At 41.6% G+C, this 20,114-nt stretch overlaps 1 long non-coding RNA gene across 1 annotated transcript; it reads left to right on the top strand.

The window, feature by feature from the left end:
* The first annotated feature begins 1,831 nt into the window (after window positions 1–1,831).
* Window positions 1,832–19,739, top strand: LOC123795839 (uncharacterized). The gene is made up of 3 exons (XR_006780612.2): window positions 1,832–2,402; window positions 7,864–7,998; window positions 17,849–19,739. It is a non-coding gene; the product is annotated as an uncharacterized LOC123795839 (long non-coding RNA).
* Window positions 19,740–20,114: the final 375 nt, after the last annotated feature.

Here is a 20,114-nt window from a genome sequence, read left to right on the forward strand (position 1 = left end):
ATTATAGCTATTATCTTTCTGGCACTCACTTATTGAATATCGGGTGCTACATGTGTTATTAATAGGAGTGTTATTAGTTTTGTGAAGGCTGTGAAGACATCTGAAGGCATTTCACTCTTCTAAAAATAACCTATCTGTGAAATGTTGTGGAATTTAAGAAATACTTTGCAATTTCTAAAGTCATTTTTCCTCCCTAAAATGTCCATTTGAACTTTATAACAACATCAGGAGGAGAACTGGCTTGGAAGATCTTATACTATACAATAGGAGAATTCTAAGTTCAGAAAGTTTTTAAAGGTCATTTAATCTAATCCTTTCATTATATTTTTTCAAGCCATTTTTTTTTCATTTTCCTTTGAAAACAGTACCTGACTACAAAATGTTGCAAATAGAAATTCTTACATACCTTTTATCCAGCTTCCACAAATATAAACATCTTATACAACCACAGTACAATTGCAAGACTGGGAGATTAAATGTGATATAATAGTGTCAACAGATTTATAGACCTCATTCAAATTTTGCCAGTTGATTCACTAGTGTCCTTTTCCTGGTCTAGGAACCAGTCCAGGATCACACCATTTGTTTTCTTGTCTCCTAAATTTCCCTGAAGTGGGGACAGATCTTCAGTTTTTTGTCTTTCATGATGCTGACATTTTTTTTTAAATTGTACCGATTCTTTATTTTTTAGACTGTTCTTCAGTTGCAACGCTTTCACTCTCAAGTTTAGGCAACCAAGCATGATGATTCCCTGAGATCTCACAGCAAATTAGTAGCAGACTTAAGCACTCAGAGAAGGCTGCAAATTGCATGGAAGTTCATGCCAAGATTTCAGAAGGCATGTCTCCTGCTAGAAGGGCAAGGACTGATACAAGGAAACGGTGAATTTATACAACACTTACAATAGATGCAATCAATACGTCTCTAGCATATTACTGATTACCGATGAAGTCTTGGATTTTGTGCTAAGCCATTGGATTTATAACACTGTGCAAAAACCAAAATGGTCTCAAGCCCGCAGTTTGAGCTCCTTTTTTGTTTCACCCAGGACTTTGTCTTGTTCTGGAGGATGTGGAAGTGTTTGTCCACAAAATATTTAGAACATGATTAGTAGCAAAGTGCTCTTTCAAATGAGTTATACAAAAGACTGGCTTTAGAATGAATATTACGGAAGGTCAGGGAAAGAGAGCAAAGCATGGCCACTGATGGGAGAAGTCTCTAAATACACACACCATCATCATTATTGGAGAGTTAGCTGATAGATCGATCGATCTTAGATGGATAGATAGAATATATTTCTATTTATCTCTAAGATCGATCGATCTATCATCTATCTATGTATCTATCTATTTATCTATCTATCTACCTATCTACCTACCTACCTACTTACCTACCTATCTACCTATGTATCCATCATCTTACATACAACCCCTTCTGGCTTCTCTCCCGGGGCCAAGATACGTTGCCTGTGCTCTGCATTAGATCAAGGTGCCAATTCACAGAGACTAAGGGGAAAGAAGAGGAATCCCTAGATCCCTCTCCCAAAGACGCTGGCAAGAGTCCTGGCTGCAGAACTCTGGACTCCTGGTGGAGAGGACAGAAGGGGAACAAAGCGAGAGAAGGAGAGCAGAAGAAGGGTCCCTGGCGCTCACAGCCCGCTCTCAGCCGGCAGCCCAGCCTAGGGGAGAGCAGGGCGCGGAGCGGGAGCCTCCGCCACTTCCGGCCCCGCGCTTCGGGTCGGCGGGCGGCGGCCGGGGAATCCTGAGACCCGGGCTCCAGTCCTCGTGGCGGCGTCGGGCTCCACGCGCCCCGCCTCCCGCCCGGCGCCGCCTCGGCCCGCCCCCTCCGCAGCCCAACTTGAATGGAGTTGGGGTCCTGGCCCCCACAGCCGGCCAGCCGAGAGCCCAGCGCCACCGCCGCCGCCGCTCCGGCCCCCTCTCCGCTGCTCTCCTCTCCCGCGAAGGGAAAAGTGGGCGCGGGCGGCGGCTCCCCCCGGGGCTGAGCGCGCTCCTCGCGGGCGTGGGGCTCCGGGGGCCTCCGCGCCCCGGGCGCCTGCGGGCGCGGTTCCTGTGCTGTCCCGCGGTCCCAGGGCCCTGCCCTGGGGACGCCGGCACCTGAAGCCACAAGGCTCGGCCGCTGCCTCTCCCTCCCCTCCCGGAGCGCCTCAGGCGCAGAGCGGGGAGCGGAAGCCGAGCTGGAGTGGAAACCCGGGGTACTTCGAGCAGCGGGACCCTGGAACTCCTCAGCAAGAGTAACAAAGCTACAGGCTTCGGGGCTGGAGGAGCTGAGTTGACAATCAGCACGTTGGAGGTGACAAGAACTCCGCACACAAAGGCCGCTCCACTTGGCTGATCGCCACAGCGTCTTGAGTGGAGAAGTGGCGGTGGGGCGCGATCAAAGAGGTGAGGAGTAAGGGGTGAGGGGAGTAAGCGCTAAAGTGTGCTGAAGAGTCAGGTGGACAGGGGCATATGAGGCTTCTAACTTGGGAACTGTGCAAAAAGAAGCCGCTGCCCAACTTCCCCAGGAACTGTATCACCTCCAAAATGCTTCTATCCCTCCGGGACCTCCATCTTCTCCAAGCCCCAACCATGAAAGAAACTTCCAAATCCTACACCCTGTCACAAGGGTCTGTGGGTTTGAAGACCAGGCAAAGAGTGGGTTTGTTAGTAAGTATCTGGAACGTGGGGGTGAGAGGGTTAACTTTTAGGGCAGTCTGACAGTCTCAGGAATGATTTCCCCTTTACTTGCTGCAGACTTACTGATGGCTCCAGTGAGTCCAAGATGACAGATTAGTAAGGTAATTTAAAGTGAGTGAGAACTGCAGTGGACAGTCATTGTCCTGTGGTGCTGTCCGTCTCTCTGGGCGCTCAGGAGATGCAAGTTACAGAGAGAGCCTGTACCACCTTCTAAGGGCCTCTGTGTGTGTGTGTGTGTGTGTGTGTGTGTGTGTGTGTGTGTGTGTGTGTGTGTGTTTAGAGCTAGGGCTTTGCAGCTTGGGAATTATTGACCATTTTCCAGTGTGATCCAGTCCTAGAAACATCAACACCCCAGTGACAGCAACCCCTTGTTGTCCCCCCACTATTTGCCCTCCTCCAGTGAAGGGCGCAAGTAAAGGCTTGACCCTTCCTTATGAGGTGAAAGGATTGCTAGATTATAAGAGGTTGACACTGAGGACAGTAGGTGTGGTGGGCTTCTGCTGCACACAGAGAGGCTTTAGGGATGAACGCCAGTGATTTCTGGCCATGCCAGAGGAGGTTTTTGAATTTGGGAAATATGTCTGTAGCCCCTTGGTGTTGGAGCTGTTAATTTAAAGTGAACCTGGAAACTCTCCTTGGCAGAAATGGTGAAACAGAAGCTTTGGTGGTTATGAATAAAGACAATTTAAAAAGCATGTGAAAGTTCTCTGGGCTACCATAAAGCAGACATTGAGAATATTATGAACAAGGGCAGGCAAAAAAAATAAACATAAATAAGTGGTGGATTCAATCAGGAAATCGAGAGTTTCTTCTTTGAAATATGCACAGATTATCCAGTTAAGCAACTTCTACCATGACTTCATTAGTAGTAAGATGGCTAGAAACCTTCCCACTTTAGTTATGCTCACTGTGAGTTTCTGAAATAGAAATTTTGAGTATTTTAAGATAAAATCTGTTCAGTAGGAATGAACATAGGTTTAGATTGTATTGATGCAAGTCACAATAACAGCAATTAGTATTCCTCAGCCCTGTCCTGAGAGCATCCAGACTGCTCCAATACCTAGCCTTGAGGATACAGGTTCTGGTCCATATGTTGTTCATACACACGTTTACTTAAACAATTGAAGCAAAAATTATTTCCATGGACCTCTTAGAGACCTTTGCTCTTACTCCCTACTTTAATAATCACATCTTTAATATCATTGCTGCTAAAATTATTCATTCCATTGAAATTTGAAATTTTAAAAAATTTTTCACTTCTTCAAGTAGTTAGCTCAGAATTTCTGACTGTAAAGGAAGTTTCAAACACATCAACTATGTAGGTACCATGAAACAAAGGACTTTGGACTAGAAATACCTGCTTTTATCCAAGCAGCATGTTATCCCTTACCTAATCTTGAAAGATTTTGAACAGAATGAGAGAGGGGAAAATGCATCTTTGGCAAACTGGATACTTGTTCATTTAAGAAATTACTAAAATATATTGCCAGGTTGTGTAGAGGTAGGGTGGGGTGTGTGTGTTGCAAGCATGGTCATATGCTTATGCTTATAAGTCACGTAGGGACAGCGTGGGTCAAATTTTGGATGGGTGACCTGCAGTAGGTCTACGAGGGTTACTTTAGCAAAAAGGGTGGTGACTGATAATGTTCGAGCACTCAAAGTCTGCTAGCTAGTGAACTTTCTCTCTTGACTGAAGTTCTTCATTTTTAAATCTTAACCCCACACACATATACACCCCATAACCTTCTCTCTCTCACTCTCTCTGTCCTCAGAGGCAGAGCTAATCAATTTCATCTAGGCAGATATATCTGTTTCAGCATCATGGAGAAGGTAAGTTATTATTTTTGCTAATTGGAGTGTGTAGAATCAGAGGAAACTTCTCAGACGGAGACAACTTAATGAAAAGTCGAGTGGAGATTTGAGTGCTGGCCCTCTTCAGTTGTCATGTCCCTTTGGCAAGCTGACGTAATAATCTGAGTTTAGATTTCTTTATCTGTAAAGGGAGGTCAGTGCTAATCAGAATTTATCAGCAGAACGACAGATCTTGATGTACATGAAAGGATACTATTGTGGTCAAGTCCCATACGTGTGTCACTGCCATTTCCAACACCTTTCTTTCTCTCAGATCAGTCAAGGGAATAGCTCATCAACCCCAGATATGAAGACAACATCAGAAAGTCACGATCTGCCACTTCGATCCTCCCCCAGAAAGAAGTAGGGCACAGGCATCACACATCCTTTGAACCTGTCTGATCTTTAGCTAAAAGCCTGACCTAAAGGCATGGTGATTATAAGCTGCCCATGGTGATTATAAGCTGCCCAGAATTCAAGAATTCTGAATTTTTTTCTTTCCTACTTCCCCTCTTCTTCTTGTCTCCTTCCTGAGCATGTTGCTGATGCTCTTGGGACAGCTGTTTGAGGATGTAAATTTGACTTTGCACATGACTAGGCCTATCTTTATTCTGTGTGTGAGAGAGAGAGAAGAGGGAGAGAGAGAGAGACTAAGAGAGAGTGCGTTCAGAGGAGTTTCCAAGATTTTGAGCCATTATTTTAATTCAGGTACTGACATTTGCAGCCTCATCATACAGGACAGACTTTCTTGATGGGAACCTTTGCAAGATTTGGACCAAATGAGGGAATACTGTGGCATTCAGGATGCTGAGTACAGATTCTTTGTCAGGAGCAAGAACATATGCTTCTACACAACTCATTTTATACATGATCTAACTTTATATGATTGTTCACTGCCTTGTGGGGTGTGTTGTGTGTTATTATTCTTTCCTCCACTGAGTTTTAAAATGCTAACCGGCACTAGCTCATTAATGCCTATGAAATTCTTGTTAGGTAGGTGGTGAGCATTAATATCTTTTCCTCACATCTTTATGCTGAATGTGATTTAAATGTTTCCGTTTCTTACCCCCTGTCTCTTTCTCACTGGCAGCATTGCTCATAGACAGTCATCTGCATACATAACTTATATCATTATGATGGTATTAACGTTGCATTTATCAAATTGCCGTGACTGTCTGGTTATCTGACATGCATGTCTTCTCCTTCAGCTATTTTTAGACCTGAAATGTATCCACACTACCATAGCAATTAAACTGGGCCGGTATTTTTTTTTAGAGATTTTATTTATTTATTTGGGGGGCGGGGGCGCCTGGGTAGCGCAGTCGTTAAGCGTTTGCCTTTGGCTCAGGGCATGATCCCGGCGTTCCGGGATTGAGTCCCACATCAGGCTCCTCCACTGGGAGCCTGCTTCTTCCTCTCCCACTCCTCCTGCTGTGTTCCCTCTCTCGCTGGCTGTCTCTCTGTCACATAAATAAATAAAATCTTAAAAAAAAGATTTTATTTATTTATTTGAGAGAGAGAGAGAGCACACAAGCAGGGGGAGCAGCAGGCAGAGGGAGCAGCAGACTCCCTACCGAGCAGGGAGCCTGAAGTAGGGTTTGATCCCAGGACCCTGGGATCATGACCTGAGCTGAAGGCAGATGCTTAACCAACTGAGCCACCCAGGCGCCCCTAAACCGGGCCAGTATTTTTTTGTTGCTGTTATAAAATGTCGTGAATTCATCATTTTTAAAAATGTCACAATAATCTTGTGAGGGTTGAGTGATCACTCCCATGACATTAAAGAGGAAACCAAGGTTCAGAAAGGTAAGTCACTTGTTCAGGCTCTAATACGAGTGTCAGGGACAGAGCACAATTTGTAAACTTTTTTGATCTGACTCCCAAATCTATGCTTGCCTTGTGGATTTTAATGTAGGACACAGAAACCAGAGCCAGTCGAGATCTGTTTGTAAAATTATTTATCATGAATGGATTTCAGAGGAGGCTGGGAGGAGGCACGTCCTGGTTATGGATGCGCCATCTCCTTGGGAAAAAGGAACACTTTTAATAATACCTGTCACATTTCATTCCTGAGCTCCAGTAGGGATTACATTGTTCTCACACTCTCCTCTTCATCTTTAGAGAGCCTCAAGATCAACACGTGAGTGATCCACCGAGTACACATTCGTGGGAAAATGTTGAGATCTTGTCTTACTTCATACATTTCTGAGTCAACAAAAAAAATCTAATTTTAGTTTGACATCGGCTGTGAAAACCAAATTTGGTGATGATTTATATAAGGTTTTTTTCACCTGACCTTTTAAATTTTCATAGACTTGGCTTTCTTCAATAAGCTTACAGTTTTTCTTTTCTGATCAGGGCTCTGGTCCTAATTATGAAGGCAAATGCATTGTGACATGGAAAGGATGTTGTAGAGGAAGAAAGTGTAAGATGTGGAGGCAGATGGACCAGTTTGAATCTCCTTACTAGCAATCTTCAAATAGGGAGACTGTCTGCTTTCTGCTTTCTGAGGACACATAGTCTGTGGTTTCTCCGAAGCTCCACCCAGGTCAGACACAACATTTTAGTGTCTTCAGTTTAAGAGTGTTCAGCTCCTTGTATTTGTAAGTAAAGTTTTGGGGAAACAAAAATGACACATTGATCCATGTGCCTGATTTGGGAGTGAGCAAGCCTTCTATTTCACATGACTAGGTATTTCCCTATTGTTCACATACATATGTGTTTACATAAATTCCTGAAGTTTGAAACCTACTGTTTAAATCAGGTACTGGTATTTGTAGTAAGATATGAAGACATAGTAGTTTGTTTTATATCACCTTTGTGTGGGCAAACATGGCATCTTCAGCTGCAAAATGGATAATCTAAGAATAGAAATTACACTTTTTTTTGGAATTTGCTGGTACCTTCTAGAAAAGATCATTAAATATTGACTCTGGGGGAGGGGAGGGAAGATGGGTGGGGAATGCGTTAAATAAGTGTTGGGGATTAAGGAAGGCACTTGTGATGGGCACCAGGTGTTGTGTGGAAGTGATGAATCACTATATTGTACACCTGAAACTAACATTGTACTCTGTGTTAACTAACTGGAATTTAAATAAAAACTTTAAAAAAAACGGCTCTGGGGATGATTCACATCTTTAAAAAAAAAAGGTATGCATAGAATAGAATTGGACATGAAACCATAGAATTGGGCATAAAAATGTATGGTGTATTTTCTTATTTATATGAATAATTGCTAATATTTAAGGAATACCATGTGGTGGGCACAACACTAATAGCATTATGCAAATAATCTTATTAACTTTTCATTCTACAGATATCTCTGAGCACCTAAGATGTTCCAGACGCTGATGAAGAGGTGTGTGTGACATGGTATAAAAAGTGATGAACATTCGTACGAGGCTGTAGAAGATGCAGGTCATCTGATGGCAGAACTGCTAGGGAGGTAAAGGTGAGACGGGAACCTGGCGGGGATGGTTAAGAAGGCTTATGGCAAGGGTGACGCTTAAATTGGATGATGCATAGTAGTGAGGACTCTAAAAGGGGAATTTTGAGATGGCCATAGTTCATGGTAGGCAAAAGAACTGCAAGAGCAAACGCAGAGAGGAAATTCCTTAATATATGATATCAGTTTTGAATGATTATGGGTATATTACATGCCCAATGAGAAATTGAAAATCTGTGCCTCCCCAAAACAAAAACAAAACCCCTCCCCACACCATCCCTTAAAGATATGATTGCCCTTATTTGTACATTTAAATCTCATGTTGGATGTTATAGTTTCTTTTTATCTTGACTTATTTCTCCAACACATTTTTCAAAACAAAGACTGTCTTTTGTTTAGTAAAGTCCATCAGAGACATCCTGAGCCAGGCTCCCCAAAATGCCACTTTGCCATATGTCTTTAAATTCATATGCAAATTCTATGGCCTTTCTTTACATGTATCTTGATTGTTGTCCCATACCTCTCAAAGGTGTGAGGAATGCACCTGCGTCTCCAAAGGCAAAGTGGCCAGACCACATCCGTGCCATGGCCAGAGGCGATGGCCTGGAAGAGCTGTGGCCAGTGTGATGAGAAGCCAGACTCCTCGAACGTGATGGTCAGTGCAGAGTGCACACTCTGCTCACATCATATGTATGTGTAGGAGAGGAAGAAATTTCCTTCCTTCCTCCAAGGTTCTTCCAGTTGGTTTAGGAATTAAATTGGCATGAGACGGATTAATAGGATTAAAACAAAACAAAACAAAACAAAAAAACGGAGTGCGCATAGAGGCACAATAATGAAATTGAGACTTCAAGAAATGACCAGGGCAGGCAGTTTTTACACTTTTTAGACAAAGAGACGATAAATCTGCGAGGAATTGACAGGACAAGGAAATGTAACTTTGGGAGCTACAGCTGGTAAGGAATTCTTAACAATATTTGGGCTGGGAAAGTAAAAGAGAAAAAAGTAACAAGGGTATTTCTGAAGCCTCCTTGGCTCAAATTTCCTATACAGGAAAGATTCTCTTTACCTGCAGTATAGAAGGAGATTTATTTTTTTGCTTTGTGGAGACTAAGGCAGGTTGAGGGGCAGGGGCTATTAGAGTGTTCTTTTTGCACTGGCTGTCTCTTAAGTAACTTTTATTTAAAATAATTAGTATGCCGAAATAGCATATTTGGGGGTAGTCCACTGTTGGCCCCTAAAGACAAAATGGTTAAAAACTTGGCAAGAAACAAAGGTGAAATCTTCCTATGCAATGTTCATCCTGAAAGAACAGAGATTATTCTAAAATTCTGATGGGGATAAAAGGACCCAGATGCTCTTGTAGAAAACCCTGCATGTACTTTTTACGTGTCCATCAAAGCCGTCATGTCTCTGCTTCTGCTGAGATCTACTGAATATTTTTGTACTACCTTCGATCAGTAATGTGCCTTTTTACTGTTCAAAATGCTTCACTTTTGAAGAATTTTGTCATATTTCTTCAGTTTTATTATCATCATAGTCCTAAGAGATAAGAAGGACAAGTATTATTACCGACACTTTGTGCTAGATGAAGCTGAGGGATGGCTGGTTTAGCAGTGTAATTTACATGTCAGGTGTTGGAAGAAGGGGAGACTAAAACCTAGGACACAGAATTCCACTGACACCTGCACTTGCTCAGGCCTTTTCGCCATGGGCTGGGGACAGAGTTATGTTTTGGCTGAAGCCTGCCTTCCTGCCCATCAGGGACCACCATTGTTATGGGACACAGGGCTCTTCATATATGCACACACACACACACACACACACACACACACACACAGCATGCACATCCTGAGCCATATGAATACACAGTGAGTCAAGCACTCATGTTCTACCTGTAACCCCTCACCCATGAAGGTGAGTCATTAGAAAGTCTTGCGTAGCCGTGGAAAAGAACTTTGCTGATTGCATTGCTTAAGTGAAAGGCAACCATGGGCAAAGGGAGAGAGAAATAGAAGACAGAACAGACAGAGGTTGAGGTACAGAGAGACAGAGAAAGAGAAAAGACCCCAAAGTCTGATAGAACCAGAGTGAGAGAGAGAGACAGAGAGAGAAAGAGAGAAAGAGGCTATGTCAGAAACATGTAGACCCAGAGATCCAAAGAGAATTATAGGCAGAGTGAAAAACTGAGGGAAGCCAGTGACAATGGAAAACTTGTAATTCATTGATGTTTTTAAAAGTTCTAGAGTGGAATTTGATCTTAACATTCACTAGAACCTTTCCTACTGATGAACGTTTTCTTTTTTTTTTTTTAGTTTTAGTATAAGTTCTAAAATTTTTTTCATAGGTACCATGTCTTACTACTAAAGGACCTAAAACGTACGCCCAATTGTGGGGCACAGGGCAAACCAACAGACACCTCAGTCCCCTTTTGAAGATATGTGCATATGGCTTCTGATGTTACAAAGAAAGCATACTTCAATTTTTTTTTTTTTTTTTTTTTGGCTTGGAATGGGTTTTACTTTTGAAACAGTAGTCACCCTTGTGGTTAGATTTCTAGGCAGCCCCCAAGAGCCTCGAGTCCTTGTATTAGAGCTTATGTTGTAACTTAGATGTTGAATGGGTTTGATAATTTTACAGGCTCATCTGAGCATAAAACTAGAATTAGTAATTTCATTTCTGGTGAAAACTGTACATTTGAGGCGATGTAGGGGCACCAAAGACTTGGATACATTTGCTTTCTTTTTTGACTCTACAGACATTGCACAAAGGTAGTTGGTAGCTACCCAACCACATATACCTGTTTTTTTATGGGGGGAAAAAGTGATTTAGGAATATTTTTTTTCTCTTTGAAGATACTGGCACAAGTCAATCACTGTCTATTTTTGCTGTCTTTAAAAGCTACATTTTGGTTAGTGGGGCTGCATAAAGGACATACTCAACTAACTACGTTTTATAAGACACTTGTAACAGTCATTAATTTGGGACATCAGACCATCGCTCAGTATAGAGGTGGGCAAAACTGTGTTCCCTGGGACAAATTTGGTCTGCTACCTGTTGTTCAAAGTAAAGTTTTATTGGAACACAACCTAATTCATCTGTTTCTATACATCATCTGTGGCTTTTTTTGTGATGCATCCGGCAGAGTTGAGTAGCTCTAACAGCGACCATAGTTGTGCTGTACCTAAAATATTTCCGATCTGGCCCTTTACAAGAAAAGCTTGCTAACCGCTGGGCTAGATCATGGGGAGGAGACTTTTATCCCTCCCCTTTATACTCGTTTCTACTTATACTTGATTTTTTTGGGGGGAGGGGGGGCATGTGTATGTATTCCCTTTGTAATAAAACGATTAAAAAAAAAAGACTACGAAAACATCTGAGATGACTGTGCTACTTGCTAAGATGCTTTGTCCCTGAGGTTACATACACATAGTGGAGGGAGTAGCCAGCTATACAGATACAAAAAATGCAAGTTAGAGTCATAATTGCATAGTAAGTATAATCAAGATTTGTGCAAAGCCCTGTGAGGATCTCTGGGAGAGAGAAGGAGTAGCTTCATAAGGAATCGATAGTCGAGCTGGCCTTTAAACAAGATCAGGGATTTGCCAAGCTTTTGGGAGGGGACTATTGGGAGGGGAAAGGATCTGTGTAGCCATTTTTTCCTCCCTTTTATGAGAACTAGATCCACCTTGCGGTTCTTCATACATTTAACAGGATGTGACCCGTCATCCTTCCTTTTTAGTCTCATCTGTGTCCATGCCATTTGGGACTCAGTCTAACAGTCCTTAAATACCATCTTTGATTTCCTTTTTCCCTTTGAGCGTCATGTCTCTGATTGGACCAAAGACTGAGCTCTCAAACACATGTGCTCTCTCCTCTCTTTACAGTCGAGTTTCACTAGCATGGTTGTGACGAGCTTTCTTTCCCCTTGATATTTGTTATGTTGCTCCTTTTACACAAGATGGGAATGAGTGACTCTGTCATTTTTCTGGGCGTGGGGCCTGAACCAGGGTGACTGTTGGGGTGCATTATGACAAGTCTGTTGTCATTTTCTATTAGTGCAGTATTGTTATCCTGGGAAGTGTGATGGTCGACGAAAGAGGGAATGATATCGTTATTATCTACAGTCCACCTGTTATACACATATAAATGTGACGAGGGGCTGTGTACCTCAAGTAGGTACTTTTACCTCTTAGTTTTAACCTTTCTCAAAACTGCTCCCAAAGAAGAAGGTTAACTCTTACCAGACTTTGTAGAAATTATTTTTTCTCCAGTGACTCCTATCCAGCCCTTCTTTCCACCATGGAATTTTTTTTTAAGTTAGTGTACATTAAAAAGTGTCCACATCATTACTGCACTTCTTGTAGGATTTTCATAAATGAACACTCCTATGTAGCCAGCACTGCGGTCAAGAAGAGAACATGAGCAGCTCCCCAGAAGCCTGACTCATACCCCTTTATAGTCAGTTCTTCCCCTGGGATAACCGATTTTGACTTTAAATAGCGTCGGTTGGTTTTATTGTTTTTTTACTTCATATTAAGTTTGTATAAATGGAATCCGATTCTGTGTCCTTACTTTATACCTGTTTTTTCAATATTATGTTTTTGAATTTCTTCCATATTGTATTTACTTGTGAATTATTTAAACTATATAATTTGAGATTAATATGAGTCATTCTTCTATAAATATTCTCTTCTGTGTGTTTTGGTGAACATATACATTCCCATCTCTAATTCTGAGAACAGTTATGTTCAGCTTTAGTAGATACTGCCGGGTGTTTTTACAAATTGTACCAATTGATACTTCCATTAGCAGAGAATAAGAGTTTTTGGTGACTACACATACACATGGAAAAGAGATTTTCCATCTTTCTTCTTTTATCTATCCTTTAATTATGGAATAGTATCACATACTGATTTTAATAAGTATTTCCCTGATTACTGCTAAGGTTAGTTGTTCATTTGGATATCAGTATCTCTTTTTGCAAATTATTTGTTCAAATCTTTTGAATTTTATTGTTTCCTGTCTTTTTCATATTGATTTTTGGGAATTTTTGGTTTTTATTATATTTGTTGTTGTATATCGAATCTGGCTGAGTCATTTGTCATATATATGTATATCTTCCTATATGTGATTTGACTCTTCACTGTCCTTGTGGTGTATCTTGTAACGTACAGAGGTTCTCGACTATAATTTATTCCTGCGTAATTATTGCTGCTCAGAACTTTTGAGGGACTGGTTTAAGAAAACCAGCCTAGGGCACCTGGGTAGCGCAGTCGTTAAAGCGTCTGCCTTCAGCTCAGGGCATGATCCTGGCGTTCCGGGATCGAGCCCCACATCAGGCTCCTCTGCTGGGAGCCTGCTTCTTCCTCTCCCACTCTCCCTGCTGTGTTCCCTCTCTCGCTGGCTGTGTCTCTGTCACATAAATAAATAAAATCTTAAAAAAAAAAAAAAAAAGAAAACCAGCCTACATCAAAGTCATCAAACATGTTTTCCTATATTTTCTTATAAACTATTACTTTATCTGCTGCATTTCGATGTGTAATTCATCTTAAATAGATTTTTATGTATGGCTTAATATGAAAGTAAAGATACATACCTTCATGATTTTTCTCTATAGCTATGCAGTTCACAAAGGATTACTCACTGATAAGATCATTGTTTCTTCATTTTTCTGCTGAGTGACCTTTGCCACAGATTTGTTGACTATATATTTGTCAGTGTCTTTCTGGACTCTCCACTCCGACCCATTCATTGGTTTTGCCTTGTGTTAATGTTATATTATTTTAATTATATGGCTTCATCATAGGTTTTACATGTTTAGCAATCTTCTTTCACTGTGTGCTGAACAGCATAGAAAATAATCCAGAGAATACAAATGATTCTGCTTCCAAAAGAGAAATGTCTCTATTCCTCTGGTAGGATTATCAATAGGGAACAGACCATCTCAGTCTTATCAGGGACTGATCTGGGTTTTGTCTCTGTTTCGGATTTGGTGAGATTCAGTCTTTTTTGGTTAGCCCCTGCTACCATGCTGTGATTCTCCATGGCTTCCAACTGAAATTCTGGTGTCTCTCGTGTCTTCACCCCTAGAAAACAGCTAGAAATTCAGGGTTTTGTTCCACAAATGTTTAGCTTAGCTTTGATCTTCTACCCCCATGTAATATTCTTTTTTCCTTTTTTTTTTTTTTTTTTTTTTGTGGGTGGAAAATGGCTATGGATTGGTGTCCACCAAACCCGCAAACTTGTCACTAAGCAGAAATGGCTGTTAATTATCTGTCAGTTAAGGAACTGTAGCTTTCTGCCAACAGTCCAGGCTGGTCCCCAGACTCTAGCTTTGACCAGTATTGGGATGTGCCCCCAGGTGAAATGTGATTTAGATTCTCAGTATCAGTTCACCATGCCTCCTAGGGCTTTAATGAGTTCCCGCACGGGGCCTCTGCCTCCTCCTCCTCCTCTTCCTGGTGGGTTGTTTAAGAAGCATAGCAGGACTGCAGGTTTGCCTCTTTGTGTTCCTGTACATCCTCAGAATTCAGCACATGTGTTGTGCAGCAAACTCATACAGATCTCTTGGAATGGAGGCAAGGAGAACAGCTAAAAGGCTAATCCAGGCAGGAGGTTATGGTGGCCACAATTAGCAGGTTACTTAGAAAGATGGATTGATGTACGGTAAAGTAGAAACATTTGATACAGATTTTAAGATATATAATCAGTAACCCTGGGAAATTTAGGAAAGAAGGTGGGGAAAGAAGGGTTAAGGAAGGTAATGCACATGTTTCCAGGTATGAGCAGCCAAGGGCAATATATGTTGTAGTAGGGGACAAGTCAGGAGTGCAGGATTTGGGTTTGCCAGTAAGGGGGAAGAAAGGCTATTGTAGCCTGTTGAATTCTGCTTCTGTTAGTACCTTGCTAGCAGGTGAAGACCCAGTACCACTGAGTACCTGTATGTGTGTGTGTGTATTTATGTATGTGCATGTGCACACATGACTTCAGCTAGTCTAACGTGCTCACAAGAGTGCAATTTCCTCTGGCTCTGTCCTCTCTGCAGGACTTTAAATCAATGGTTACCACACAGAAGCTTCTGATATGGGGGATTTTCTGTTGCTTGATTAAGTCCTGTGTGCTGAATAAACATATTGTGTGGTTACCGACAAAATCCATCCTGGAGAGCAAATACAAATCACAGGTGTTTTCCTATAAGTCCATTCTGAACAAAATTAAGGACCTGTCCCAAGACGTTTCCCTGAGAGGGAAGGTATGGCTCAGAGATTCAACCAGCATTGTCATGAGCAAAGCAATCCTCAAGGTTGGTGGCCCCACGGTGATTCATTATAAACTCATTCGAGAGCTGCCACTCTTGAATCGTTGTATCATCTGACCATCTTTTTGAAGCTTCCTAAATGAGGTATACATTATTTGTTCAAATGGTCAAGGAAAGTATGTGACTGTAGGCTGCTGTAATCCTTAAATGAGTTATGTCAAGAGAATTGAATTGGTGAATAACTGAGCTCCAGCCACGATTGCTCGGCCAGGTATATCCTGCGTCTACTACTAATGAAATCATTTTTGTGCTTTTCTACCCTTTCTTGAAATATCCTAATGTGATTCAGTTCTCATTAAAGACTATCAGATGTACATGTTAATTCCACGGCAAAGAGGGCTTTTTATGTTAAAAAGTTAAATTTTGGGAATCGTTCAAAATCTTCTGCCTCACCGCAATAAACTGTCCGTCAGTCTTCTATACTAACAAGTGTCCAGGGATCTTATGAAGTGAGAGGGTCATTTATTCAATCCGTAATGAATTAGTAAATGAATGAGACATGAAGGCTGCCCCTTTATTGATGATTTTCTTCTCTCACGTCTTGCTTCCTCCAAGTTATCCTTTATTTAAGCATCTCAGGAAAGAACCGAAGGCTTGGGTCTTGATGTGGGAGACTGAGAGGGTGCAAAGTGGTGTCTAAAGAGAATGTGTGACTGATTGTCAGTGATTTGGCCAGTGCCTCACAGCAATGACCTTTAATGCTCCATTTCCATTGGAAGCTATGAATGTGGCTAATGGAACAACTAATTAAGAAACACGCTAAACTGACTCTGTAGAAAGCATGACTTTTGACTGAATTGGTGAGTTTCTATTAATAGTAATAGACAACTGTAAGTATTAGGGCTTTTTAAGTAATGGCAGGGACTTTCTCTCCCTGATGAACTTTAACAGAATCCCAAGAGGTATTATTCTCTATTTCAGAATGTATGGTGAGGTCATCCTAAGAGTTGGCACCTCTCTATCCCCAGAGTGCCTGCCCCTGAATCTCTTGCCATTCTAGCTTGAGTAGTTAGTTGGCTTCCAGTTCGAGTCCAGTTTTTCTGAAAACAGACTGCTGTTTTACACTGTCTTGGCGTTATAGAATTCCTTGTACTGCTGACTTCAGAGCTTTACTGAACCTACCCCCATGAAATTGGTAATTCGTTAAGTGCCAAGGGCTGGCTGAGTTCATTCCTATCACATCGGCTGTTTGTGTAATACACATTCATTCTCTCTCTCTCTCAGTTTCTTTCTTTCTTTCTTTCTTTCTTTCTTTCTTTCTTTCTTTCTTTCTTTTTCTTTCTTTCTTTCTTTCTTTCTTTCTTTCTTTCTCGCTCTTTCTCTTTCTTTCTTTCTTTCTATCATCTATCTATCTATCTATCTATCTATCTATTTATCTATCTTTCAATTATTCTGTTTCCAGAGGCTCATTTTGATTAAAAAATGGATCTCTTCTATTCCTTTTGGAAAGGCTTTCCTCCACCAATTTCACTTACTCTGGGTTTTGGGTTCCTCAGAGTCTATGAGAAGGTAACATGGAAACCAAACCTTAGAGACTTGCTTCCTTGAGAAGGACATTATTTTCATAAAAAGTGATTGCAAACATCAGTAAAATTATATGAGGGAGAATAAAACATCTCACTACTGTAGCGTCAGGCTTGTCCCATTTATGTGCTCCATTTAATTAATTATTAAAGGCTAGGACATTTCAAAAAATTTTATCAGCCTTGTATTAAGGTCAAAGTGATAAGATTCACATTTAAATGTTTTAGAAATTGTGTTATTTCAAGAACTCTCTCTTACATTTGAGGAGGCAAACTGAAATGTGAAGTGGAGGGGCCTGGGCTGGGTCAGGAGACCTGCTCTTTCTTTCTTTGCTGTTAACTGGCTCTGTGACCTCAAATATGGTGCTTAGTTTCCATGAGTAAGGAGATAAAAATACTGTTCACAAAGTTGGTTGTGAGGGATCCTTCAGTTAGGAGAATGGCTGATGTGGTGACGGCCTGACTCACTGGAGGTGTCTAGTGTATGGTCGGCTCAACATCTGCATCGATCTTTCCTAAGACATTTGTTCAGAAGGTTTCATGAAATGCCCGTGCTCATGATTTGTGAGCACTGGTCCAGGATATTCTTGGGCTCGAGGACCGTCGTCTGACCTCATCCTGGAATATTAGAGTGTTTTAGTGTTGATTTGTCCTTCATTTGTGTGTGGCTTTTGAACTGGTTACATAACTTTTCTTGACCATTTCATTCCCTCATCTGGACTATTAGCACAACATCGCAGTCCAGTGTAACTTGGGCTCTGAGTGAGACTGCTCGAGTTTCGATCTCAGTTCTACTATTTAATAAATACCAAATATAGTCCAAAACCTTGTACTGGTTGCAGAGGCTTCTCTGTGCCTCTTTCCTTACCTGTTGAATAAGCATAATGATACCAGCCCCCTCATACAATCTTCAAGAAACTGATGTGAACCAACACATGGAAAATGTTCTAGAGAGTACCTAGTTGGTATGTGCTCAATAAATGTTAATTGAATGATTTTTATTTCTTCCTAGTCCTTGCTTGAATGAAATCACCCATATCATGGAAATAAGAACACTGAGTACACTGTTAATGCAGTGTTCATGCCACAGCCGTTCTCTGAAGAAAAAGAAAACGTGTCTCATGCTCCCAGTTTTATTTCATCTGAATTTTTTCTCTCTCTCTCCTAACCCTGATATCTCTTTGTGGTAGAGCAGCAACAAAAACAACAATGCCAACAACTCCAGTCTGAGGCCAAACTGCCAGAAACCAAGGATGAAAAAAACTACCCCTCCTCCCTAGTCTTCTTCTGTGCCCCTGGGCTTTCTTTGGCAGGAATGCTTTCCATATTTCCTCAGGAGCCATGGAGCTGTGAGTACAGTTTTTCCTGGAAACAGAGGCAGAAGGTTCCTGCTTCCCTTATGGCAGGCTCACGTTCTCACTCAGAGAATCAAGCATTTCTTCCCCTTCCTGTTTCAGCAGTTCCCACCTCCAGCCTCAGACGAAGTCAAGATAGGTAGGGCTGCTACCTGGAGGAGTCTCTCTGAGCCCCATGAGAGAGTTCAGAGTGCCTCTCAGACAACAAAACTTTGGATTGGACTATGGCTTCAGCTGTGACTCTTTCTCCTGGAAAACTATATGTTGGATGACATAAGAAGATGCTCTCTGCAGAGTATCATCCAGTCACAAAGGCCAAAGGTTGAGGGGAAATTGCCATTTTTCCTTGCCATTTACCCGCCAAGAGTCTCTCTCTCTGGGGCGCCTGGGTGGCACAGTCATTAAGCGTCTGCCTTCGGCTCAGGGAGTGATCCTGGCGTTATGGGATCGAGCCCCACATCAGGCTCCTCAGCTATGAGCCTGCTTCTTCCTCTCCCACTCCCCCTGCTTGTGTTCCCTCTCTCGCTGGCTGTCTCTATCTCTGTCAAATAAATAAATAAAATCTTAAAAAAAAAAAAAAAGAGTCTCTCTCTCTCTCTCTGAATCTTTGAGTTATCGGTTTCCTGACTGTACTTCTCCCTGGTATTTGAGTGCGTATACAAGTGCTCACAGCACTGGTTTGAAGTTTGTGGTTCTGCCACTCTAGCTGTATGATTTGGGACCTTCAGTTAATCTCTCTGAGCTTCAAATTCTTCCTCTGTATGATGGGAGTAGTCATGCCTGCCCTACTTGCTTGATCAAATAAAATCCCAACTTTGTGAGTCTGAAAACTTAGGGTCCCTGAGCTGGGGATGTGCTACCTCACACAGCCTTCCTCTGCTTCAAAGAGCCACCGTTAACTGGCATCCTGGACAGATGATCCTCCGGCTTCAGACAGCTCTGGCTGGGGAAGCTCCCTCCTCAAGCTCCAATCATTAGAAAAGTCTTCCGTGGACTGGGCTGAAATCTGAACCCTCCAATGACTTTCACCTGCTGGTTTCTGTTTCATCTCTGGACTCAACAATACATTTTATCCCGAAGTATTCTGTATATTGAAGATTACTGTAAAAAGTCCCACCACAGTTTTTCTAACTAGCTGTCAAGTCATCTTTTCAGCGTCTTTGCCTGCTCTGCCTGTGGAGTTCTGACCTAGAGTGACAGCGCATAAAGCAGGACATGGTGCAGGGTGTTCTGAACGTTCTCAGGGATCCTTGTGGCATCAGTTATAAAACTTTCCCTGGAGTTCCCTGGGGGCAGGTGTTATTAATTATCCCTAATGGCAGGTGTTTCCACCCATAGTGGGAATGCACAAATCCTAGAGCCATAATTGGTAATACATGCTTCTTAACATGCTTTAAATTGTTTTATTTAACTTGGATATATTTCCCCTTCTATCACCTTGAATTATTTTTTATTCTGAACAATAATAGAGATATATCAAATTTTAGTAAAAAAAGAAAAAAAAGAGAGACCTAGAGAAGAAATCTAAGGAATAAAATGGAAGTCATTTGTAACCCATCTATTTGTAAAAAAATAAAATTATATCTTTATACCTTATACCGTGGTTGTGTTTCTACATATATGCATTTATGTGTAATTGTTGAAATTAAGCAACACATGGTTCTGTCGTTCTACGTTTTGCTGTCTTACTGAATATTATGTTCTTTTCCCAGTGCCATTACCATTTATTTTTAAGTGTTGTCAATATAATGGTTGCATCATAATATTCTATTGAATGAATACACTATAATTTACATAATGAATTACACCCTATTGTAATCCCTAATTTGCAATCTCCTGGTTCTTAGGAGCTTCAGGGCTGTTCTCTTTGAGAAATGGAAGTTTGGGAAAAGACAACACCTCTAGAGTCCTGCAGAAGGATTA

The sequence above is a fragment of the Ursus americanus genome, chromosome 6 (assembly GCF_024610735.1).
Source record: "Ursus americanus isolate L20-20 chromosome 6, mUrsAme1.1.p, whole genome shotgun sequence".
Taxonomy (NCBI): domain Eukaryota; kingdom Metazoa; phylum Chordata; class Mammalia; order Carnivora; family Ursidae; genus Ursus; species Ursus americanus.